The 25,123-nt window shown below is 53.9% G+C and overlaps 2 long non-coding RNA genes across 2 annotated transcripts; both read right to left on the reverse strand.

Annotated features, from left to right (window-relative positions):
• Window positions 1–2,399: 2,399 nt before the first annotated feature.
• LOC140616261 (uncharacterized) lies at window positions 2,400–5,526 on the reverse strand. The gene is made up of 2 exons (XR_012016811.1): window positions 5,331–5,526; window positions 2,400–2,737 (listed from the first exon to the last, which is right to left on the reverse strand). It is a non-coding gene; the product is annotated as an uncharacterized lncRNA (long non-coding RNA).
• A 3,440-nt stretch (window positions 5,527–8,966) lies between these two features.
• LOC140616262 (uncharacterized) lies at window positions 8,967–13,616 on the reverse strand. The gene is made up of 2 exons (XR_012016812.1): window positions 13,114–13,616; window positions 8,967–12,206 (listed from the first exon to the last, which is right to left on the reverse strand). It is a non-coding gene; the product is annotated as an uncharacterized lncRNA (long non-coding RNA).
• Between the last annotated feature and the right edge of the window lie 11,507 nt (window positions 13,617–25,123).

Raw genomic sequence — 25,123 nt, forward strand, 5'->3', positions numbered from 1 at the left:
GCCGCAGGAGCTGAAAGCAGAGCATTTCTGCAGCCATCTGGGTTCTGAGCTCGGGGATGGGCGGTCGAGAGGTGAGGGGGGGCCTTTGGCAGCATCGGGGGGGGGCAAGTCTAGGGGCCTCCGCGTCCTGGGGCTAGGACACCTGTGGCCACGGCCAAGGAGGACATGCTGGTTTCCAGGGGAGGCCCCTGCTCCCCCACCACCCCCCCGGCTCCTCCTGAGTCTCTGGGCAAGAATGCCCCCCTGCACCCCACCCCACCCCGCCCGCCTTCCACCCCTGCCCTGCCTCGTGTCCCCGCTGCCCAAGAAAACATCTGGCAGAGACCCAGCTTCTTGAAGTGGTCGAATAAACAAGAGGCCTGTGAGTCATCTCGGAGAGGCGGCTGGAAGATGGGGGGACCCGGTGCCAAACCCATGATGTGGCGCAGTCTTCCTTCTGGGAACCCTGAGTCATAGAGGGACGCGGGAGCTGGCGCGGTCCTGGGGCTGAAAACCGGGGATTTGTGTCCGTCCCCCTGTGTGAGCGTCTGGGCGCGCGTGTGAGCTGGTGTGTGCATGTGCGTGTGTTTTTGCGCGTGCGAGTCTGCGCAGGAGGTCCGCACATGCACCCTCGAGCCCCCCTGATGCCCTCCTCCCCTTTTCTTCCCCCTAAATGCTTCCCAGGGAGCAGGCCTCAGGGACAGGCCTACCTTGACGTAGGTAGGTGGGTTCCGCGGGATCACTGGGCCACCCCGCCTGCACCCTCTGTCCACCCCCGCCTGCACCCTCCATGCCCCCCCACCCCCGACCCGGCCTCGTCTGCCAGCTCAGGCAGGCAGGGTGGATTGTGCAGCTTCACAAAGCCGCCTTTTTTCAGCGCTCCACACCTCCGTGTTTTTTTTTGGGGGGGGGGGGGGTTTCATTCCATGTCAGTTGGGGAGATGTTTACAAAAACCACTTTTCAGTGGTTTGTGGCAGGCTCACGGGCCCAGCCAAGGCTGCCCCCAGCAGCACGGGAGGCTCACCGTGGCTCCTCGTCCACCAGGGCGAGGGGCAGAAATGGCCTGTTGCAAGGATAATGGGCAACCAGAAAGCCAGGCGGCCCCCGGAGGAAGCTGACCCCTCACCAGGACTCTAACTTCCCCCTTCCATCCTAACCCATTCTGTTTTCTCAATCTCAGGTGGTCTCAAATATTTATTGAGGTATTAGAAAACCTAAGCTTCGTGGTTTTCAAGTATTTTATAGGAAAAAAGACACCTCTGGACCTGGGGAAGGGCCCAAGGTGGCCTGGGAAAGCCTCGGACGATGGAAGCCCTGTGTCTGACCCGGGACTCTACCCTCAGCTCCATCAGCTGCCCCGCAGGAAAGCCGTCTCTTGTGACAAAGGAAATCGAATGATATCTTGCAACTGTTGGAACTCGGGTTTATTTTTTTTCCAACCCTTGGGACAATACCCCAAATCAGGGGTTCTTGGCCAGGAGCAGTTTGGTCCCTCCAGGTTCGCTCGGCAATGTCTGGAGATTTTTTTTTTTTTTTGGTCGTCACAGTCAGTGGTGGAGGGGTGGAGGGTGCAGAGGCCAGGGATCCTGCTGAACCCCCTACAGGGCATGACAGTCCCCCTGTCGAAAAAGACCCTGCTTCAAAATGTTGTTAGAGCCATACCTCTCCTGGCCTGGCAGTCCAGGGCTGTGAGAAGTCCAGCAGGCTGATGGCCTCAACTTCAGGGGGACCCTTGTGTTGCCCCCTCATGGAAGCACCTCGAGGTGCCTAAGGTTACTCATCTCGCTGAGGGGCTCTGCCCACGTGTGGCGGCCTGGGAGACAGGGTCCTGCAATCTTCACTTCCCTTCATCAGACCCTCCTACATGACCCTGCCCGAGAACGCCATGTTTCCTGCTGGGGCCCTGGCTGGCACCCCAATCTTCTTAAAGAGTAGTTTGCAGCTGGTTCGCAGGGCACAGAGCCCCCCACGCTAGTGAACAGCAGGAAGAGCCCAGATCTGTGATTCTGAATCCCTGATTCAAGGGTTTCTGTCCGACTCATGGAGGTTTCCAAAGCAATTGTACCAATTTACACTCCCTTGAGTGGGGTATGAAAGTACGGTTGTTCTACATCCCTGGTAACACTTTTAGTATTGTCTATTTTTTTTAAGATTTTATTTATTTATTCACGAAAGACACACACAGAGAAACAGAGACACAGGCAGAGGGGCCAGAGGGAGAAGGAGGCTCCCTGTGGGGAGCCCGATGCGGGACTCGATCCCAGGACCCCGGGGTCACGACCTGAGCCAAAGGCAGACGCTCAACTGCGGAGCCACCCAGGCGTCCCAAGTATTGTCTGTTCTTAAATATGTATTATCTTAGTCATTCTGACACGTGTGGTTTTAATCTGCACTACTCCAGTGACCCATGAAGTCGAGCAGCTGTTCATATGTTTATTGGTCATTGGATATTTTTGCAAAGCCTTTTGCTCATTTTACTGTTGCGTTGGTTTAACTGTTTCACTATGATGATTTTTTATGAGCTCTACACATGCTCTAGAGATGAGCCTTTAGTCCGATAAATGCATGCCAGTCTCTTCTGTTCAGCGGGTTCCCTTTTCACTCCCCATATGCCGTCTGCCTTAATGTTAGTATCCTTGTGTTGCTTTCCATTGCTCTTCTGGTGTATTTCCATCAGTGTTTGAATCTCATGTTTCCTTTTCCTTAGATTCCTCTTTATTCTGCTGAATCTTACTCCTGAGCACATTTTTCTGATCCCTGAAAGGACATAGAGAAGACAATGTCCTCATTTCTTCACGGTTAATACGTCTTTGTTTTGCCTTCATCCTGTATTGATAGTTTAGCTGGGTACATGATACTTCGAGCATTCTCTTTCTCAAATTGCACCGGTGAAACCGTCATGAAGAAAAAATATCTCCTCAAATCTTACTTAGAATATATATGTCAAGTTTCTTAACTTTGGTTTCTTTTTGTTTTTTAAGTTTTTTTTTTTTTTATTCTGTTTTTCTTAAAATACTTCCTCTGTTTTATAGAGGTCCAAATTTCCTAAATGGGCCATTGGTCTCCATCTTTTCATCTGCAGAATTCAGTGGGTTTTTTTGTTTGTTTTGTTTTGTTTTGTTCTGTTTTGCCTTCAGAAGGAAATCCCAGATGAAAAGAATGGAAAATTTGGGAACTCTTGGCCTGTTTGGTGGATTTAATGTACTTTGATATGTAAAGTAGGAACTGCAGTTAGTGGGAGGTGGCACAGAACTGGCAAGTCTTGTGCTGGAACATCTCCTCTCCTCTGGGCCACCTGCTGTGGCAGTGCCAGCTGGCGGCGCTGAGCACTTGTCTCCTATGGCCAGGGGACCAGCTTCAGTGGGAACTGACACAGCAGGACATCCTGTTCTGTGCCCTCTGCACAGTTATTGTGGTGTGAGGTTGACCCCAGCCTGGGCCTGTAGCAAGGCTGACATCCATTCCCTATTAACTGACCACCATGACCTGCAGCCCACTCTGGAAGAGGTGAGTGGTGGAATGGTCCACCTTCCCTTCCCTCCCCTCATTTTTTTTTTTTTCTGGTACCATTTCTTACTGTAAATCATCAGGAATTTAGGAATTTGGATGGTGCCTTTTCCTAGTTCCAAGTGATTATGGGGAATTTTCCCTATCACTCTGTTACGTCATTTTAGTGGAGATTTGGGAGTGTAAAGGATATAAAGCCTACAAAATGTTGGAATGTCATCCTGAATGAGAACCTTTAATGGAAGCTCTATGATAGAACTCATCTGTAGTTTGAAATGCATGCCAAATAGTAAATTCAGAGGTTAGGGATCAAATGTAATTAAAATCCGACTGACTTGACTATTTCTTCATTTTCTAGTAAAACCCATAGCCAATTGGAGGGCCTCCCTTGTTAGCTCATCCTGAAATTGCCAGTAATTTACATCTTACTCAAGGATCCAACAGCCTTGGCTTAATTATCCATGAAACTAGAGCTGGCCTTCAGCTGGAAGAGCTAATTGACCTGCTGCTTAATTCAGCAGCAGGGACTCCAAGGTGTGTCTCTGGAAATGCCTTGATTACATACATACTTTTGTGAGACTCTCCCTAAGTGCTATAAACGCTAGGTTAAGTTCTTTTTTAATCAAGAGAACATGTCAAGATGTGTATAATCAGTTCAACTTGAACTCCTAATAGTCAACACTGTTGATTTTGGATGACTCTTAGCTCTACAGCTCACCATAAAATATAGTCCCTTTCCTAGCTAATTTTACTTTCCAGATTTTTAAATAAACTCTATGTTGTTTTTCATTTTTAAAGAAGAGACCAAGCCATGTGACCTAAAGAACAGTTCAGTATCCTTCAAATTATCAACGTTTCCCTACCTGATTAATAAATAAAATTCCCAATGGGAAATTTTGAAACCCTATAAAGTCATGCCATCACTTTCTTGCTTTTATTTTGAAATAATTTCAAACTTACAATAAACTGCAAAAATAGTACAGAAATTCTACTGTCTCTTCATCCAATTTCTCCAAATGCTACCATCTAATATAACCAACAGTACGATTTTTAACACCAGGAGATTAATGTTGACATAACACTATTAACTAATCTACAATTGGCATTCTTGTCTGTTTCTCATGACCTCGATGGTGAGTGAGGAATGCCAGCCATTATTTTACAGGTAGCCTCTTAATTTGTTTTTTTCTGTTTGTTTTTTTTATTTTTATTTTTATTTATTTTTCTGGTTTCTTAATTTGTATTTAGCATTCTCTCATGAGGAGACTGAGGTTACGCATTTTCACCAGGGACACCCCAGGGGCAGTGCTGAGTCCTTCTCAGTGCCTTGTAGCAGGGGGTACATACGAGATCCATATATCCTACTACTAGTGATGGTCACTTCGATGATTTGGTGAAAGTTGTGTCTGCCGGGTTTCTTCACTGTCAAATTAGCATATTTTCTTTTGTAATTAATAAGTATTAGTGGGAAGATACTTTGAGACTATGTAAATATCCCATTTCTCATCATCCTTTTACTAAATTTACCCTCCATGAGTGACTTTTGCCTACAACACCTATTAGTATGTGTTAACCAAATCAAGACCTATTTCCTATATCATTTCTATATATATTAACTGGAATTTTACTCTAAAGAATGGCTAAGAGATAAATACCCATATTTATTCAATTATGGATTAGTATTAGCATGGACTTGTGGGTATTTAGCTCATTCTAGGCATTATAATCCATTACTAGCATTATATATTTTGTTGTTCAACTGTCCGAGATTTAGCCATTGGGAGAGCCTTGAAGTTGGCTCCCGTTTTGGCATGACCCCATCATTTTTGGATCACCGTCTTACTTTCTGGCACCACAAAATGTTTCTGGCAGATTTCGTACATTCCCTGGGCCGGTCCTGGGGTCAGCTGTTTCTCTAGGGAGCCCTGTTCCTTTCCATGGAGAATGTTCCTTAGAAACCAAGATCTGGACACAAGGTGAGCTCATGGCTCCCAGGGTGTCACTGCTTCTCTGCTGTCATTTGTCATGTAGGTTCATTTGTTTCAGTGTTCCATTTTGGATTCCCCTCACATTCTGCATGGGGTGGGGGGAGTAAGATAGTCTCCATTTCCTTTATGAAGCTATGCCTTACCTCCAGCCATTGGAAGCCAGAGTTCAATGCTTTGACCTCCCTTACCCCTCTGTTTTCCTTTCCTGTGGTGCATGTTCAGAGTTCACGATATGCTTGATGAATCTGAGACAGCTACTAAGCAAGCTGGAGGGGACTTTCACTCCTTGAGGCTGGGGGAGAGGCAGGCCAGCTGGCATTCCCATTTGACCTCAGTCTCAGGGTCTGAGAGCCTGCCAGACCCATCCAGCCCTGTGCCTATAGTTAGATTCCATGTCTCAGACACATCTCTTAATAGGAGAAAGGATTAACCATGCTGAGGGAAAGCTGTTTGCATCAGTAGGATTTTAGGATAGCTCAAATACTAGTTCAGCCTTAGTTTGGGGGACTTTATTTTTCTCCATTTGCTTCAGTTCCCCGATTGAAATACTATGAGCCTCTAGCTTGAGAAAGAGATTTCCTGTTGCAATATGTGGCAGGTATTCCTACCCACAGGGTGCACCTTGTCATGTGTGGACTTGTTTTTAAAATAAGTTGTTGAGACGCCTGGGTGGGTCAGTGGTTGAACGTCTGCCTTCGGCTCAGGTCGTGATCCTGGGGTCCTGGGATTGAGTCCCACATCAGGCTCCTTGCAGGGAGCCTGCTTCTCCCTCTGACTGTGCTGTGTCTTTGCCTCTCTTGCTGTGTCTCTCTTGAATAAATAAAATGTTTAAAAATGAATAAACAAAAATAAGAGACCAAGAGAAAATGTACCAAAGTCACTTTGTAGTGATTATGTCATGGTACTCTGCATAATTTTTCTTTTTTTCTACTTTTTTTGTATTTTGTAAATCTTCTTAAATAAGCAAAATCTACTTTGATAACAGGGTGGAGAAAATAAGGTTTTTCATTGCTAGTGAGAATAAGCGGATAGACTCAGCCAGTAGTCTTAGTTCTAGCGGTATTGAAGATTAGTTCTAATGTTAAAAATAATCATTCTCAACCAGAAGGGGGTGTGGCTAGCAGAATGATCTGGAAAGTCTTTCCAAAATATGTATCTGCATATTCAGTTCTTTTTTTATTTTTTTTATTTTTATTTTTATTTTTTTTTGCATATTCAGTTCTTATGCCCACCCAATACACTTGCGCACATGCATACAGGCACACACACACACACACACACACACACAGAAACACACTCACTCACCGGGATGGAGAATCATGGCTCTCATTCTCCCCGATGAAGATGTGTCTCCCAGGGGTTGGAGAAATCTCCACTGAGAAGGCAGTGGGCCTTCCCTCGGGGAAACACAGATATAGACTGAAGCTCATACAGGCCTTTACTAATAACCCCACAAAATTCATTTAAAAATACATAAAGGGATAGTTGGGAAATTAAAAAAAAAAAAGGAAAGAAAAGAAAGATGTTACTTATAATCCTCCATCTCTAGAAGAGCCAGCTTGTATTTTTGTGTATCTTATACTTATGTCTTGGAAAAACAAATTGTAGATCTCAAAAAGGAACCCCTCCCTAGCCCTTCTGTGCTTGTGAAAGGCAGTGTGACCGGGTGGTTTGGGGCTGATTCTCTCCAGGCCTGTGACCTTGGGCGCACTCCTTCACCTTTTTGAGGTTATCTCTGTTTATCTGAATAAAACCAGAGGATGATAGCAGTTCCTGCCTCATAAGAGTGTAGTGAAGATGAAGGAAAACATTCACACGAGACCCGCAGGATAACGCCTGGCAGGTGGTGAGCACTCGGTGCCTTTTATTATTGGTGTTGTTATCACTGGTATTATTAGTGAAATGGCTTTCCTCGTAACAGAGCTCACAAATAGTTGTCCGTGAGCCAACTCTAGTCAGCAGACTCTTTTGGCTTGGACCTCACGGTGTTTTAAAACGCTAATAAATTAACATCCGAAAAATGGGAGTTTTCGTATAAAAATTCAAATTTCTCACTTCTCTTGAGAAAAATCTGCTCACCTGGCAACCTGGGCCAGCATTCCTGTGTGGTGGAAAGGGGCACGAGCAAGGGTGCTGCTGCTCCCTCTGGGACAGGGTCAGAGCTGCTTCACTCCCTGCTGCGGAAGCCAATCCCCGCAGACAGCGGGCCCTGCAACCCCCCACTTAGAAATACTTACCCTCCTCCTGCTCCCAAATGATACCGCCCGGTTTGCAAAAACCAGGGAAGTTCCAGCTTGAGAGGCCAGCAGATGTACAAGGAAGATCAAATTACTGCTGATGGCAAACAACCAAAGACACCATGAAAAGTAGGTCTTGGACTGGGGGGTGGGCTCAAGGGAACAGAGCTAGCACCACGGTCGGAGCGGGTCTAAGGCCTGAGACAAGCAATCCGAGGAGCCTGGGAGAAGCCTGACGTGCAGGGTATGGCACCCAACCGAGGTCCTGCCAGAGGGACCCCAGCCTCCAGGATGCCCTGTGTAGGCTCTAGGATTCCAAGTTCTGAGAGCAGGGCCAGAGAGCACAGGACTCAGCTTCAAAGCCTACAAACCAGCCATTAGTCCGAAAGGGTCATAGCTAGACCTGCGGTGAGCCTACCTGGGCTGAGCCCAAGAGCCAGGGAGGCCGGACCCACCACGCCCCCTTGGAGCTGGCCCTGGTCGCTCTGGGGTCTCCCTGTGTGGTTGAGGAGACCAGGGCAGGAGGAGCAGCAGGTGTTTAGAACAGTGGGGCGTGAACACTGGTCGGGACCCGGCCTCAGGCCGCAGGGTAGAGTGGATTGGCTGGTGTAAGGATGGACACCGACCCGGTCTCATTTTCACTGGGACCTTGCAGAGCCGCCCATGGCTCCCCACGATGCCACTCTGGCTCCTTAGACCCTGCTTGCTGTGCCAGAGATCCCGTGGCACCTGCGGGTTTCCTGGCACGTGGGTTTCAGTGGATCCAGGTGGGAGGGAGGATGGGCCAGGGACCCTAAGTGGAACCTCGGGGCCACAGCCCTCTCCACAGCCACGGTCAGTGGCTCCTCTCACCACAATGAAAGGCAAGAGTCATCCAGGGCCTAGAGTTCCAGCCACGGAGCCTGTCACCTCCAGGTCCCCGTGTTCTCCGGAGCGAACCGCGGCTCTGCAGCCAGGGGCAAATAGGGGTGAGGTTCAGCAAGAGCAGCCCCCCCAGCCTCTCCCCGTTATGCAGGGGCCCCAAGTCCTGCTCCCCATCCTCGACAACTCACTCTGCACGTGTTTGGGTCACTAGAGATCTCCAGTCTGTGGTTCTAGATGGCAAGCCCCCACCTCAAACTTCTCTCAAAAATTCCCCTGGAGGATGGTGGAGCACATGTCAGAAGAGCCCCCGGGAAGGGGGCCAACCCTGGGACGTGGGGAAGGCTGACGCTCGCGGGCAAGAAACCTCAGGAAACTGGAACTAGCGTAACCTTGTGCGTCAACTATACTTTAATGCAACAACCAACCGAGCAGGTGAAAGAACCTCCCGGAAATGTCTCCAACGTGCTGGGTGGGGCTGGACTGAAGGAGGTACAGTCTGGTGCAAGCGTCGTGAATAGGAAAGTCTCTCCAGGGAAGCAGGGGGAGGCCCCCGAAAGCCTCGAGGGCCAGAGGCCGTGGGTCAATCTGGGGAAGCGCGGCAGGGGTCGGGCCCGTGGGAGAGGCCTTGGGGGCTCTGGTCGGCCCGGAGGGGAGGCCCCGGGGGGTGCCGGGTGTCCCACCACGTGGCGGCCTCCAGCAGAGGAGAACAGCCCCTCAGGGTGAGAGCAACGGGCCCGGAGCGGGGAGCACGGAGGGCCGGCCGGCAGAGGGAAGTGGGGCGCGAGGCGGGGCAGGAGCAGTGGGGCCCGAAACACTGACCTGCTGTCCCTGGGGCCTGAGACGGGACAGACTGGGCCAAGGAGCCCGTGGGGCTGGAGGCCTCGGGGACAGACCTAGGCTCTCGTCCGGGTCGTCCGGTGACCGGGTCTGCAGGCTTTGGGCTCAGTGTCCTCATCCGAAAAGGTCTAATCTCAGCAGGCGGCCCACAGGGACTTTGTGGGGACTCCACGTGCCGGTACCGGGAGGGGACGGCTGCTGGAACCTCTGCCCCCCAGACTCCGGCCTGGGCACCGAAACCTCTGGCAGAGGCAGACATTCAAAGGTGTTGGGTCGAATGTCATGTATGTCACACAGCTTCTGCGGGCAGGAGCCCAGGGCAGCTGGTGCACGACTCTGGCCTCCGCTTTCCCGGACAGGCTGCAGAGCCAGGTGTCCACTAGGATTTTAGCCAGGCGGCCCCCTGTTGGGGGTGGATGACCCACTCCCACGGTGGCACCTGGGCGTGGTTAGCAAGCCGGCGCTGCCCACCGTGCAGCCCCGTCCCGGGCCCTGTGGCTTGGGCTCCCTCCCCTCGGTGTCTGGGTTCCAAGGACCGACCTCCTGACATCCTGATGTCCAGACAGAGGGGCAGGGACATGGGGCCGGGAGGGAGCCCTGTCCTTTGTACGACGTGGCACAGGCAGCCAGGTGTGGCCAACCTGCTGGACCCACCGGCATGAGCCGCCGCCCGGACGCACGTGGGAGGAACGAGCAGTCGGGGGAGCCCCGGCGCAGTCACGCCGCGAGGACGGTGGGCGGAAGGGAGTGAACACGTGCGGAGGCACCCGGGCGTCGTGGGCACACAGCAGTGATGACACGTTATTGCTCTTATTGTTGGAAACGGCAAGTGGCTTCCCACCCGTCTTTTGTCCAAGCCTGTTGGCCGTCAGGGGCTGGTCCCGTCCATCCCACGTGTGAGCCGAGGGGGGCCGTCCTGGCCAGACCCCGAGTTTGAAAACAACTGTCTGGAAATACTCATAAAAATGAAAAAAAAAAAAAACTGGCTGGGCTAGTAAGGTGTAGCCTACACAGCGGAACACCCAACAACAATTCAAGACTTCATCAAATTTATATCATGTTGCAAAATTTCTTACACTTGGAAAAAAAAGAAAATAAAAACCTGGCCGCGGGACGCGGTGACGTCGCGGCTCATGACCCGTGGCTCTGAGGGGTGGCGGGCAGGCTGCAGCCTCCGGAGATGTGCAGGGGGGCCTCGGGCTCTGATTTACGGCCTCCCCTCGGCTCCGGCCTGTGACCCCACCCGGCCCTAACTCTAAACACGTGGCTTTGCTTCCTTCTTCCCGGAGAAAGTAGAAGCTGTCTCGGCCGCCATCCACGCCATCCGCGTTGCCAGGTGGCCTCCGTGCCCCCGTCCTTCTCTCCTGGCACCTGGCGTGGAGGCCAGCCTCCCTTGCCTCCACCTCCCCCGCCAAGGGCTGTCCCAAGTCGGTGCTCACTCTGGCCTGAGCCCGCATGTGGCTTCTCCTGGGTCCTTTCTGTCAATTCCGACCGCCCTCACCTGTCCGAGCACAAAGTCCCCATCCCAGTCCCCCATCAAAGCTGCTGGTATCCGCGACCCTCCACGCGCTTGGTTGGCCTGCAATCTTCCAGAAACAGCCCCTGCCAGCAGTGTGGCTGCCGAGAGGCTGACCTTTCCGGGGGGCCTGAGCCCCGTAACCCCCTGAAGACGGGGCTCAAGCTCCTCTTACCCGGCGGCCTGGCCACGCTGCACGGCGCAGCCTCGGGGCTCCCTGTCCAGGTCCCCTCCTCCTGCTTCTCCTTCTGTTTTTGTTCTGAGGATCTTTCCTTCCAGGTCCCCAGGTCCCCCCAAGAGACCAAGGAAGCGAGGCCCCCATCCTGCCCCCGAGGAAGCAGGCTCCTCCGTGCAGATCCCATGTGACCCCTCCAGCTTGCTCCCCGTGGCACGGGGTCAGATGGAGACTCCCTTCTTGCACCCGACCCCCCCTTTTTTAAATTTTTATTTATTTATGATAGTCATAGAGAGAGAGAGAGAGAGAGAGGCAGAGACACAGGCAGAGGGAGAAGCAGGCTCCATGCACCGGGAGCCCGATGTGGGATTCGATCCCGGGTCTCCAGGATCGCGCCCTGGGCCAAAGGCAGGCACCAAACCGCTGCGCCACCCAGGGATCCCCCGACCCCCTTTCTTTTGTATGGGGGACGCTCCCCTCCAACACATCGCTTTGTGCCACACGACCTTCCTGGCACATCACCCCACACCTAGGGCCCCGTGGTCGGACTCTCCCTCCTGACGGTTTGACTCTTGAGCAGGTGACCCAGGGTGCAGGTGGAGACCCCACCTGGAGAAGCGCCCCTGGGTGCCCCGTTTCCCACTCCATTATTAGTACCCCATAATCAGCAGGGGCAGTGGCCAGCTGGCGTGGGAAGGTTCCAGGACGACCAGAGGGGCTAAGTGAGCACGTTCACAGTCTCACGGCGCTTCCTCCCCTCTGACCTTTCTTGGACAGGTCACCTGCCCCCTCAACTCTGTGGAGGTGGAAACTTCTAGAACCCTACAGGGAGACTCAAGTAGGAACGTCTGAGATTAATTCCTTAGGACTGCTAACCCCGGCTTCTTACGGGACAAAAGAAATCGAAAATGTTTCTTCACAGCCGGCACTGACCTCTGAACAAGATTGGTTCCCACGGACAGGCTGCAGCCAGGAGCAGCGAGGGTCCCCCACTCCGTCCCCCACTCTTCTCCTTGCCGCTGAGGGAACAAGTCCAGTCCAGAGCACACCGGGGAGTCAACAGGTTTGCCGCCCGTGTTTGCTGAAGCAGATGTGGAGCTTCCTGAGGAGAGAGTGTGAGGCTCGGGGAGGGCTGCCCGGAGGCTGCGGACGTGGCGTGGGGCAGCTGAGTCCTGCATCACAGCGCGAATCACGCGGCTGGCGTGGGCATCCACCCTCCACGGGCAACCCTCAGAGGCGACGTGTGATGTGTGTGCACGTGTCAGGGTGTGTGTGTGTGCATGTGCACAGGGTGTGTGTGTGCAAGTGTACAGGGTGTGTGTGTGATGTGTGTGCACGTGTCAGGGTGTGTGTGTGTGTGCATGTGCACAGGGTGTGTGTGTGTGATGCGTGAAGTGTGATGTGTGTGTGTGCTGGGTGTGTGCCTTATTTGAGCACCTCCCTGTGGAAGGGCCCCAAGGGTGAAAGTAGGTGGAGAGTGAATGTTCCCTCAGAGAATGACGAAGGATGGAGGAGTAGGGAGGACAGGGAGGACGGAGGCAGAGGAGAGAAGTGGGAGGAGGGCGGAGGAGGGGAGAGGAGCAGGGAGGAGAGGACACAGAGGAGGGAGGAGGAGGGAGGAGGGGGGAGGGGAGAGGAGCAGGGAGGAGAGGACACAGAAGAGGGGGAGGAGGGGGAGGAAGAGGCTGGAGGAGAGGAGACGGAGCAGAGGGCGGCACTCCTCCCTGGGGGCAGCACTGCCGCTCCTCTGTCTTGCTGGGTTCTCACACCTGCAGAGCACTCCATTCTGGGGCCACCACCACCGTGTGGCCTGTGCCCGAGGGTCACAGCCTGATTTCGCACCTTCTCCCTACACATTCCTCTTTTCAGTGAGGGGCCATGCGGCCTTGGATAAAAACAACACCGCCCCCCCCCCCCCCCCCCCGGCCCCTGCCCCGGACCGACCCATCCCGTCTCACCCCGCCCTCCCCCAGCTTCCACAGGCTCTGAGACCTTGGCGAGTGTCTGACCTTGGAGGGCGTCCATGCCCCCTGGGTGGGGGGCACATGCAGGACTGGCCTCTGCCGGGTCTCAGGTGAAGGACGTTAGGGGCGTCCCAGGAATATGGGTGTTGCGTTGCGTTGACCCGTAACTGTCCCGAAGGACTTTCTGAACCAAAGGCTTTTAGGGCAGTAAGGCACCCCCTTCCGTGCTGGCACCGTGCCCAGGAGAGTGCCTGGCCGAGGGGCGTCCTGTGCCCCCTGCCTGTGGCCCTGAGGAGTGACCGGGACGCAGAAGGAGGCATCCCCAGCGCACCAGGAACTCAGTTCTTCCGAGCTGCCCTCCTACCGCCCTCGCACCGGCTCTGGAATACAGATTGCCAGAATTAGGGAGCAGTTAAGGCGAGTCACCTACAGGAATCCCGGAGACCAAAATCAAATAGAAAAGAGAAAAGAAGGAACCCAGAGAAAACTGAGACGTGGCCGGAAGCAAAAGGCAAGAATTGTAACTGTTAACCTCAGGGAGATAAGAAAACTTGGCAATCTGAAAAACAAAAATAAAAGTGACTTCAAAAAAAAAAATGAAGCAGCACATGAAATGGCTTTTTAAAATATTGTGAATCTGACAGCAGAATAGAACGTTCACAAGAGAGCTGCAAGATAAAGCCGAGGCACTCTTCCAGAGAGTGGAAGCAGAAGAGAGAAACAGAGAAAAAAAAAGTAAGAAACTGAGACATATGGTGTCAGAAGGTGCTGGATGGTTTGTTTCCCCTCCGCACCCTTGCTCCCGCCTTCCCTGCCCTGCACCTGGGAGCTGACCTCTAGGACCTACAGCAGGAGGACCCAGCCCCCTGCCCCATGTCTAGCTGGACTGGCCAACGCAGGGCGCTCCAGTAGGAGAGGTCTTACCCCTCTGGTGGGCCCTTTCCTCATCACTCTCTCCTCTGATTCTGGAAGCAGCTCCCTCCTCCTCCCTCTGGAGGTTCTGGTCCCACAGTGTCCACCCTCAGAGCATGCCCGCGCCTTTATAAATTCCTTATAAAATCTCTTTATTGAACCCTCCTGAAATTACCCTAATCCGGGCATACTCTCTGTTGTCTCCTGACTCCCAACTAAGCAGAGCTCTAGAAAAGGAGCTAGTAGGGGAAATGAGGAGGCAGAAAATTGTCTATGGAATATCCCCTGAGGCAGTTTCCCAGAATTTACCACCTGGAGTCTCAAGCTTGAAGGGACCCACTGTCCGCCAGGTACTACTGATTAAAAGGAAAGAAGACCACGTGGATGTGTATGGGTTTGTGATGTCACCACATAAAGAAGAGGCCCTAGAAGCCTCCAGAAGAAAGCGGCCATGGTCAGGATGGAGATTCTCAAAAGGCATCAGACTCAACTCATCTGGATCGCTGCTGGAAGCTGGGAGATAACAAGGAAGTGCCTTTAAAGGTTGAAAGGAGCCAGAGTTCTTTTTTTTATATAAATTTATTGTTTATTAGTGTTCAATTTGTCAACATATAGAATAACACCCAGTGCTCATCCCGTCAAGTGGAGCCAGAGTTCTGTAACCAGCCAAGCTGCCAGTCATTCTTCCCTAGAGCACTACTGACTACTGACAGGGGCGGGGATGTCTGGCAAAACAACAGTCCAAACAGAGAGACAGAGAGAGAGAGAGAGACAGAGAGAGAGAGAGAGAGAGGGAGACCGAAGAGGAGTTTGGGAAAGAGGGGATTCTAACACACGGCAAGGGTTGAACCCTGCTGTGGCTGCTAGCATGGTGAATTCCAGAAGTCTAGCCTCCAGGGGAACTAATGAGGCTGCTAGATTCTTTCAAAATAATGTAAGCATTTGGAGAAGAGTGTTGCTGAGCATTTGCCAGGTCAGAGAGATCATTTGCAAAAAGTAGTGATGGAAACATAGAAAAACCAAGGCAATGAAAAATGATGCAATTATTAACTCAAGGAAAAACAAAAAGCCGTACCTGATAAGACTCCACAGTGAACACGGTTTTATCAAAACCTATGACTTAATCACATTGGGAAGATGAGAAAAGGAGCAGATTTGGAGTAAGGTTAACAGGGCTAGACTTTATCAATCCTGGATCCTTAAGAGAGGGATCATGTCGCCTACTGGTCCACGGTGTGACAGGTCAGGCATAGTATTTAGAAATGCAAGAAGAGACAGGAGTTTTAAAGGCCTGAAACTACGTTCTGAGGGTGGGAAGGTTTGAATGATTTGGGAAATGAGTATTTATTCAATCCTTGTGCCACGGCCCGGTCTCCTTAAGCTTTGTGATTGTACGACCTCAACAACAGTTAAAATGAAATCTCACAAGTGTGTTGGAAGAGAAGGAGGAGGTTTGGAAGAAGGTGCTGCCATGGGGAACTCAGGCCTCATATAAGCAGCTAAGCCAGACACTCTGATTTTCGCATAAAACATCGTGATGTTTAAAGGGTGGTAAATAATTCAGAGAAGGCTTTAAAATGCTGTGGAGGCTGAAACCCCACGCATCAACCCACGTCCGCAGCCCACATGCACCTTGATCGTGCCGTTGCCAGGATACCCCTAAGTACGGTTCTTAGGCATCACCCATATTAACTTCTAGGGCTGCTGTAGCGAATCACCAGTCTTGGGGACCCAAAACAATGCAAATTTAATCTCTCACAAAGGGTCCTGGACCAGAAGTCCCAAATCAGTTTGGATTGAAGTCAAGGTGTCGGCAGGGCTGCCTCCTCCCAGAAGCTCTGAGGGGAGAATCTGCTTCTTGACTTTTCTCAGCCTCCAGAAGCACCTGCGTTCCTTGGCTCCTGGCCCCTTCCTCCCTCTGCAAATGTGTCCCCCCTCCCGCCCCTGTAGCTGCTCCTGTTGTCACATCTTCCCGGACCTGGACTCCCCGTCACGCCCTTGATGGCATCGGGTCCGCCGGGCGATCCAGTACAATCTCTCCACTTCAAAAGTCTTGACATAATCGCATCGCATACACGCACAGAGCATTTTCCCATAGAAGGTGACACCCACAGACTCTGGAGATTGGGACGCAGACGTTTCGGAGGAGCCCGCGGGTCTTGATCCCCTAATGGGTCATGGGGACAATCGAAGGGATGGCAAACAGCATTCCCAAGCCTGACACAGAGCAGAATCATCGGAGGCCCCGTACTTGGGACAGATAAGTGCTGCCGCAGAAAAGTGGTGCCAGCAATACTGACGCATACATCTACATCCGCGGCACACGCGTGCACAGGGGATCCCAAGGTTAAAAGTTGGGGGAAAAGCTGGAAAACCACTGGTATCCAACACCTGGTGGTGTAGGTGGCACCGTGTGCACAGCGAAGAGAAGGAAAGGCCTGCAGGGAAGCTTTCCGGCTCTGCCTTTCCTTGGCTGTGTGACCTTCAGGAAGGTAACTAGCCTCTCTGAGTTTGGTTCCAAGACTAGAAAAAAGGGATAATCGCACTATTGCCCAGAGCTGCTGGGCTAGTTTTGTGCCTGCAAATCACCGGGTTGCCTCTGGTGAAAGTCTTGCGAGGACAGGCTTTCCAGATTTGCTGTCACCCTGCCTTCCACAAGATGGCATCCTTGAGATGCAGGGAAGTGGCTGTCGGAGGCCAGGGGTGGGGGTTGGGGACACTGAGGCAGCAGATTTTTTTTTTTTAATATTTATTTATTTATTTATGATAGTCACAGAGAGAGAGAGAGAGAGAGAGAGAGAGAGAGGCAGAGACACAGGCAGAGGGAGAAGCAGGCTCCATGCACCGGGAGCCCGATGTGGGATTCATACGGGTCTCCAGGATCGCGCCCTGGGCCAAAGGCAGGCGCCAAACCGCTGCGCCACCCAGGGATCCCCTGAGGCAGCGGATTTTTAGGGACATTGACTTAAAACTCTAAAAGGTCAGGACCCTTGATGGGATGAGCACTGGGTATTATCCTATATGTTGGCAAATTGCGTTTAAATTTTTAAAAATTAAAAAAAAATGGGTCAGGGCCTCCTTGCAAAGGGTCGTCCTCCGAAAAGACGGGATGGTCCTGATTTGCTTCCCCTTCCCAGAGGCAAAACCAAGGAGGCGTTTCCTGTCCTCAGAGAGTTGCCCATCACCGTGAACAGTCCCTGAGCAAAGGATCAGATGAATCAAAGGATCCCCTAAGGTTTTCCAGTCATCCCACAAACCTTTGTCAGGGGTTCCGGGTCCAGGTGCTGCCCAGGGGCGTCCCTGCATCCCCGCACCCCTGCATCTCCCACCCCGAGGAGAGAACGGAGGGGAGGACGGAGGAGAGCCCGGTCGGCAGGGAGAGAAACCCCGGCAGCCCTTCTGGGGCCACTCACTGGCCAGATGGGCGGTTTCCACTCGGCTCTAAAGTGTGGAAGGGTCCCATCACCAAGCACACACGGAGGGCACAAGCTTGTGCAAAATTACTGCCTCTTCCCTCCATCCCTCCACCACCCAGTTTCTAGAAGGGAAGCTTAGGCCCTCGTGTCAACTTCTTTATCGCCTCCGACTTCCAGCCCACCCACGCACAGCCCAGCCTCCCTGTCCGGGTGGCCCCCTGGTGGCAAATTCCACGGTGTTGCTCCCTGTCCTGGCAGCGCAGAGCCCTCCCTCGGGGAACCCCAGGTCTCAGCCAGCTCCCCGAGCCCCTGGGTCCCGGCTGGGGAGCTCCCCACAGCCCCGCGCCCACCCCGGGGCCGCACTCCCCCTGCATTCCCCGCGGCGGGCTCCTGGCTAAGTGCCCTCCCAGGACCATGTCACTTGTCACTGGGTCTTGGGGGCGACCTCCACCTCCGGGACAGCCGGCATCACACCCGTTTCCCAGGGCCGGGAATCGAGGCTGAGAGCCGTGGGTGCATCCCCCGGCCGGACGCTGTGTCCTTGTCCACCTGCCCAGGGCACGCGGGTGGGCACACGGCCGACCAGACCCGAGCATCTGGCGCGGCCTCGGCGCAGCGAGCATCGCTCCAGGCTACACGCTTTATCGTTTTTTTAGGCTCGGGTTGGGGCTTACTGTAACCGCAGAGCCTGTGTCCCCTGCATACGGGGGGAGGAGGACTTGAGCAAAACGGCTGCAGGGCCCAGGGAGCAATCTTCCGAGTCCCCTAGAACGGTTTTCCCAGGATAAACACGACACTCTCCACCTCAAGTGGACGGCTCTGCGACATCCCCTTCCTTCCTCCTTCCCTCAAATTCAAGCACTGCAATTAGAAAAGAATTTTGTCCTTTCCCACATTGGCCAGAAAGCGGCCCGCTGAGGGGACCGCCGGTGGAGAAGCAAGACCACGTGGTGTGCTGTGGTCTGCGTGTGAAGAGAAGTGCCCGCAGAACAGAAAATAAGACCAAATAACGGCCTAAGGCGCAGCTGCCACCTGGGAAGCATGGAGTCTGGAGCTCCCAGTGCTCCCAGTGCTCCCCGCGCTTTCAGTAAGCACCCTCCGGGGCAGCCGGTCCGGGTTTGAAGCTGCTCCCTGGGGTGGGGGTGGGTGCACGGAAGGAGGAGGATGTTCTACAAGTCCCTGCCCCTGAGCATTCAGGGGGTTGAGAGCCTCCGAGCGGCCGGGTGTCCAGACGGTTCTCATTTCCCCGGGTAACCATGGAAAACATGAATCAGAAGCCCGGGCCCCACTCGGGGGGCCGCAGTGTGGGGGCGCCCGGCTGTGAGTCAGAGGCCCAGCTCTGCGGGGGCCGCCCTGTAATCTCACGTCCAGGGACGGATTTTCCCCGGATGCTGGGTTTCTGCAGGCGCCGGTTCTCCCGGGGGGACCCTGCCCCGCCCGCTCCAGGGACTCCGGGCCCTGGCACTCCGGGTTATGATGACCGTTGCTGCAGCACGTCGTGGTGACCAGCCTGCGACGTGGAGCAGTGCCTCGGGTGCCCAGCGCAGCCCCGGAGGACGGTGCTCCTCTACCCACCTTGCAGATGCAGGAAGCAAGGCCGGGGTGCAGCCCCTCACGTCAGATCCGTCTCCATGGCCCTCTCGCTGGAGTCCACATGCTCTCGATCTGCGTCCGGAGCTAACTGAGCACGGCTGCTTTTGTTTTTTTTCGGGGGGGTTTCATTTTTGGACTTCATAATAATTCCTTTCCTTTTTTTTTAATTGAGATGTAACTGACATACGAGAAAGATGCAACATTGTATCAGTTTCAGGTGAACGCCTTAAGGATCCGTATCCGTGTCCGTGTACCCCGTGAAATGACCACCTGGGAGTCCAGTGACCATCCCGAGCACAGCTTTGAGAGCGCTTCTGAAATGACCCTGCGGTCCCCCGGCTCCAGCCTGTTCCTGTGGCGATGGCCACAGGGACGTGAGAGGGGACACACACCCTGAGTGTGCAAAGGCGCCCAGCGCCCCCTGAGCCCTGCGCTGTGAGCACACACGCTCTCCAGCCTCGCACAGCTCTCAGCTCTGCACTCAGCGTCCTCCTTCCCAGACAGAAGAGACGAGGGTGCTGGCTCTCCGTCCTCGACCCCGTGCCCAGCGACCCTGCTGCTCTGACCCCAGTGCAAGTCCTGCCTCTGCGGGCGCACTGAGGGGCCCCTGGGGTCAGACCAGCAGCCCGCATTTTTATCCACTGACCCTCCGGGGTGGGCGCTGTCCCTGTCCCCACTTTACAGGCTGGGAAACTGAGGATCAGAAAGTCGGCGAATTGTCCATGGCCACTCAGCCATTAAGCAGCAGGCCCGGGATTTGAACCTTGGGCTGCTGGCTCCGGAGCAACTCTGACTTGCTCTCTCTCTGTCCACGGCTGACCGCGTGGGGCGGAGAACGTCGCACGGCTCCCTAAGGAGTTTTAAAAATGTGCTTTTACGCCGCTGCTCCATTGTCTTCCCTGCTCCCTCCCTGCTTGACTTGGCTTAATCTAGGGCTATTGACTGTCCCTCACAGAGAACCTCACCATGCGGAACGGGGTCTCCGGCATCCTTAGAAATCTGGGTTTTCTCGGCTGTTCTGCACACATAGGCAGCGCGTCTTGTCTGCAGATAAGAGCCAGTGGCGTGTTGCAGCCGGTTGGGACAGCCTCACGGGGCTGAGGGTTAAAACTCAGGAATTTCACAAGGCCGACGTTAAATGGGGCCGTTCGTATAAATGAGATCACCTACATTTATAGCCAAAGAAGTTACTGTCACCAAAGTTAATGAATTCCCCAAACTCACCGTTTCCTCATTAATTTGCTGCAGTTTACCACCGCCTGTTAGCTGTGTGTTGGGTCTGAGCAGCCATGTGCTGTACGGTGGGGGGATGCCATGCACCCCTCCTCTGATCCGTGTGCAGTGATCAGCATGTTGGTAGCTTAAGCTTGGTCGTGGCGACAGTGTTTACACCGTGGAAATGGGCAAGCCCGACATATCAGGTGTTTGTGTCCTTTGCTTTCCCGGGAGAGCTGGTTGGTATCAGCGCCAGCCACCCCCCACCCCCCACCCCGATGGGGTGCATATTCAGCATCATTCCAAAAGCATCCACCTAAGTCACCATGGATGGGAATTCAACCCAAAATCTAGAAATCCAGGCTTGGGGAAAGTCTAATGAAAAGACCGTAGGGTTGTAACTGAAGACCGGGGAGAGAAGTAGCGGTGGCAGCGTGACCGCAGCCAGCCCGGGGAGCAGATGGCCCTGTCCAGCGGCCCTGGGGTGAGGCCGGCTCCGCCAGCCGGCAGCGCCCTGTTGGACCCTCGCCCCCTCGGCCCAGATGAATCAGACCAGCCCGGACCACACTCCCACCAGTGGGAGAATGCACCCACTTCTGGGATCTGGGGGCAAAGGAAAGTCCCAGTGATTTCTCTGGGGGACGCCTGCCGCCACTCTGGGCATCAGTGGGCGTTAGTCACAGGCCACCCGCCCGCCCCCCCCCCCCCCCCCGCCCAGTCCCCCAGCACTGGATGCTGAGAACACAGAGGTTCGTGGTGACTTTGGGAAACTCAATGAGGAAACTGTGTCTCTAACACAAGAACCGACGCATGAGGGCGCAGAGGGTCCCTGCAGCTGGAGACAGAAGCAAGGGCCAGGCCCCCGGGGGCTTGACCCGAGAACAAGAGGATATTTTTTAAAGGAAATGCCAGATAATAACTAGAGATCTCCTAGGATGCCCTGCTCAAAAGCTTTTGTTGTTTTGAGAAAAAGCTCAAATTTAATAATGCCTCGTTTAAATTCACAGGTAGTTTTCAGTGACCCGTTTAAGACGTCGAGGAGCCTTAAAAAGCCCGGGGAGGGGGTCCTAGCAGGAGAGGAGGGGAAAGGAGAGGACGTTCCCCTGCTTATGCAGGATGCACGCTGGCTGGCGGAGAACCCAGTCCTGGCCACCCTGTCTTCCTCCGCGGTGGCTTCGGGGAGGCCTGGGACTCCTCAGGCAGAGCCAGGCCTGATTATCATCAGGGAGGGATGCTTGGGGGACATGGCCCTTCGAGGTCCCCCAACTTCTATGGGGACCCATCAGTTCCCTGAACATGTGGGCTGGGAGGAGCGGGAGGGACAAGGCCTCCACGCTGGGGGCCAGAGGGAGCTGCCCGCTGGGAGTAAGTCCGATACAGCAGAGGGGGAACGGCCGGCTCGGGCTGCCAGGGCCGTCGGGAGGCACCGGGTCAGGCACTGGCACAGGCCCAAGGGAGCAGCGGTGAGGCCTCGATCCAAGGTCCCGGGGGGCCCCCACGGGAGGCAGCGGCTGCAGCTGTGTCAGAGGGGCTATGGCCGTGGCCGTGGCGCGGTGATGCCCAGGCTGCCGAGGGCTTCCAGACACCGGGCAGGTGCTGCGCTCACACCGGGCCCGGGGGGATGCACCCCGGGTTGCCCTTTCTCGAAGGCACGGCCGCCGCGTTTTTCCAAAGATGAACACACACGTCTACACCCTCTGGCCTCGTCAGTCCATTCCTGGGAGTGAGGACAAAATGCCCCTGGTGGCATGATCTGTAACAGGGAAAAAATAAATAACTTCTATTTCCGAACACAAAGGGTGGCTCAAACACAAGTGTACGAGCCAGCGCGAAGGATCAAATTCCTGAAGACGACTTGGTGCCAGGAAAACTCTAATACGATGGTCACGACAAAGCTCATGTGCGAAACGCGGGGAAAAACCAGAGATGCTCCCACATTCTGAGAACGCTTTCCTTTGTCTCGAACTACGGGCGAGCCTGGGTTCCTGCTTTGTACGTCTCCTTCTCTAAGACTGCTTTGCAAACAGCCCAAGAGAGGACCAAGGAGGCACGTGTCGGGCGAGAGGGAAGTGGGGGAAGGAGGACGTGGGTGTCGCAGGGCAGCTGTGGGTAGAGACCCGAGGTAGATGCTTCTTTACTTTTTTCCCACCCCACCCCCCACCCCCAGACGGGCCACCCCTGGGTTCTTTGGAAACTGGGGGAAGACATACCATGTAACTAGTCATTTTTAATTGAGAACTGTCCTACATAGCCCAGCACAGGAACTTGGATGGGACGCGGGATAAAGACCCAGCCAACATCACATGAGGAGTCATGAGGAAGAATCAGGAAATGCAAAATGTAGCTCCTGGCCAACGATTTAACCACAGCGTTCCCCTTCAGAGCCTCTGGAGCTCGAGGCGAGAGATCTCCCAAGAGATGCTGGCCGAGGGGGAGACGGCGTCCGGAGGGCAGGGAGGGCCTGGCAGGGCACAGGGGGAGGCAGTGCGGATAGAGCATGGTGCTGAGACAGTGTCCCCCTCTGTCGGGGGTCGGGGGGGCAGTCCAGGGCTCTTGCTCAGCAGCTGGGTCTGCGGGGGGACCCCGGGGAAGGGTGGCCAGGCCAAGCCTCCGGGACAGCCGTGGTTTCGGTGCTCGATTCGAGGAGGATTTCTCAGAGCGTCACTCGCCCTCACTACATTGTCCCAGGGTCTCAAATACGCACTGGAGACGTTCTTTGGATTCACCGGAGACCCTTCGAGATGTGACTATGTGACCCAGAAGACCACCAGCCACGGTCTAGAGACAGAAAACAGGCCTAGAGCGTCAGGGAGGGCAGGGCAGGGGCGGGGGCAGGTGGGAAATGGTGACAAGTGGCAGAAGGGGCGAGAGGGGGGGCCCATCCGGTGGCTTCGGCGTGGTGACACACCCGGGGCCCAGCATTGTGTGGGTCTGGTGATGTTGGAAAACTAGTTGCACAGTTTTGCAAAACCAGGTGTGTTGGGTAGCTTTATTCTGTTGTGCCTCTTGAAATTTGCCCGCTGGAGGGGCGCCTTGCAGGGGGCTTGGCGGCTGAGCATCTCCCTTCGGCTCAGGGAGTGATCCCGGGGTCCCAGGATCGAGTCCCGCTTTGGGGACCCCGCAGGGAGCCTGCTTCTCCCTCTGCCTGTGTCTCTGCCTCTCTCTCTGTGTTTCTCACGAATAAATAAATAAATAAATCTTTAAAACAAAAAATCTGCCCACTGGAAACGATGAGAAGGGACGCCTCGTTTGGTTTTAATTAGCATCTACTTTGGATTTTCTGCAGCCCGAGAGACGGAGCGTCTTCCCAAGGTGACCCGCCGTTTGGGCACCTTCTGTTCGCACTGACTGCTCGCATCCTCCGACCGTGTTTCTGTGAGGGTGTTTGTCTTTCCGTCCATTGGGTGCTGTGTTTAGGATCGAAGGGGTTCCTTGTAGAACTTCGATACCAACCCCAACTCCCCAGGAGACTGTCCGTGCTGCACGCGGCTGCTCCCCGCCAGCGACTGTCAACGTGGGCGTGTCTCCTGTTGCACAGAAGTGTCGAGTACCTACTTCCAACTGATCTTTCCTCCTCTGCGTGTTGCGGGTTGTGTGTGCGTGGATGGGAGATGTTGAGTTTTCTCTAAGAAATACTCCTTTCCTCCAACGTTATACCAATAGTTTCTAAATCTCTTCTAAACTCTTTTTTTTTTTTTTTTGGAGTAAAAATCCTACCATGCATTGCATTTGCTGATCCTCCCTTACGGTGGTGAGTTTCCCTACATACTTTGTATTTTTTATTGTTGGGGGGCGTGGTTTCATCTCTGAGGGGGCCCCAAACCCTCGGCTGGGCCGGGCTCCTCTGGCACCGGTTGCTGTGTGTTTCAGGCTCTTCGAGGTGCACTGGACCCAGACCCATCCCTGTGTTCCTTTCTCAGCTCAAGATCCTCATATGACACCGGTCACTCAACTTCTGACCTGTTGCATGTGAGGTCATGACTTGAGATGACTTCTCAGAGCCGCAGAAGCTCTTCTCTGACCAAAGGAAAGACTTCCTAGCCATCTCTCTGGGGAGCAGAATGTTTCTAGTCCCTTCTTTACATCAAGAACAGTCATTCAAGGCCGCTGCTTGATGCAGGCACACCAGTTCTATCTCCCTCACCCAGACGTGCCCATGGTCCCGTCTCCTGCCCTACATTGATACAAAAACTCAAATGCAGGTCCCAAGGCCCTTTGCCCAGACTGCGCTGGCACCCGTTGTAGAGGGTCACCTTAGCTGTGAGTTCTCTGTACATTTGGGGCATCTGAGGCTTCTCCCTCTAGCTGGGAGCATGGCTGTGCATTTACTATGAGCACTTTCTTCTCCTGATCCAAAGCACTGTGTGCAGTTGTAGTGTGTGTGTGGGGGGGTGAACACAGCAGCTCGATCTACCTTGCTTCCAGGGTCTTTCCTCCTCCCTTGCCAGTGTTCTGGAACCTGTCACGTGCACCGCTCCACCAAACAGCAGCAGACCAGAAACACCAGTGACTCCCCTGCCTGGGTTCAGCAGACCCACGCGGATCCCCACAGTGGTGGCCTCTCACACCCTTCAGCGCGGTGGTCCACCTCAGAGTACATGTTCCTCGTGGCTCCCGAGACATGCTTTCTTGATTTTCCTCCGGTCCCGCTGGTCAGTCTTTCTCCATTTCTCCTAAGAGTTCATTTGCCTACTGGTCTCAACCCCTGCCTTACTCTTGTTACTATCAGATTCCCACGTTTCCCTTTCTTTTCTGAATGTCACAAAAATAAGGCTACCTCAATGCGTCCAATGAAACATTTTAATTGCTGGATCACCCACAGGTGCGTGTTCAAACTCCAAAGGGATAGAAGCTTCCAGATTTCATCTCAACCAAAAAAACCAAACCAAAACAAAACAAAACAAAAAAACAAATAAGGT

Source organism: Canis lupus, chromosome 24 (genome assembly GCF_048164855.1).
Source record: "Canis lupus baileyi chromosome 24, mCanLup2.hap1, whole genome shotgun sequence".
Lineage (NCBI taxonomy): Eukaryota > Metazoa > Chordata > Mammalia > Carnivora > Canidae > Canis > Canis lupus.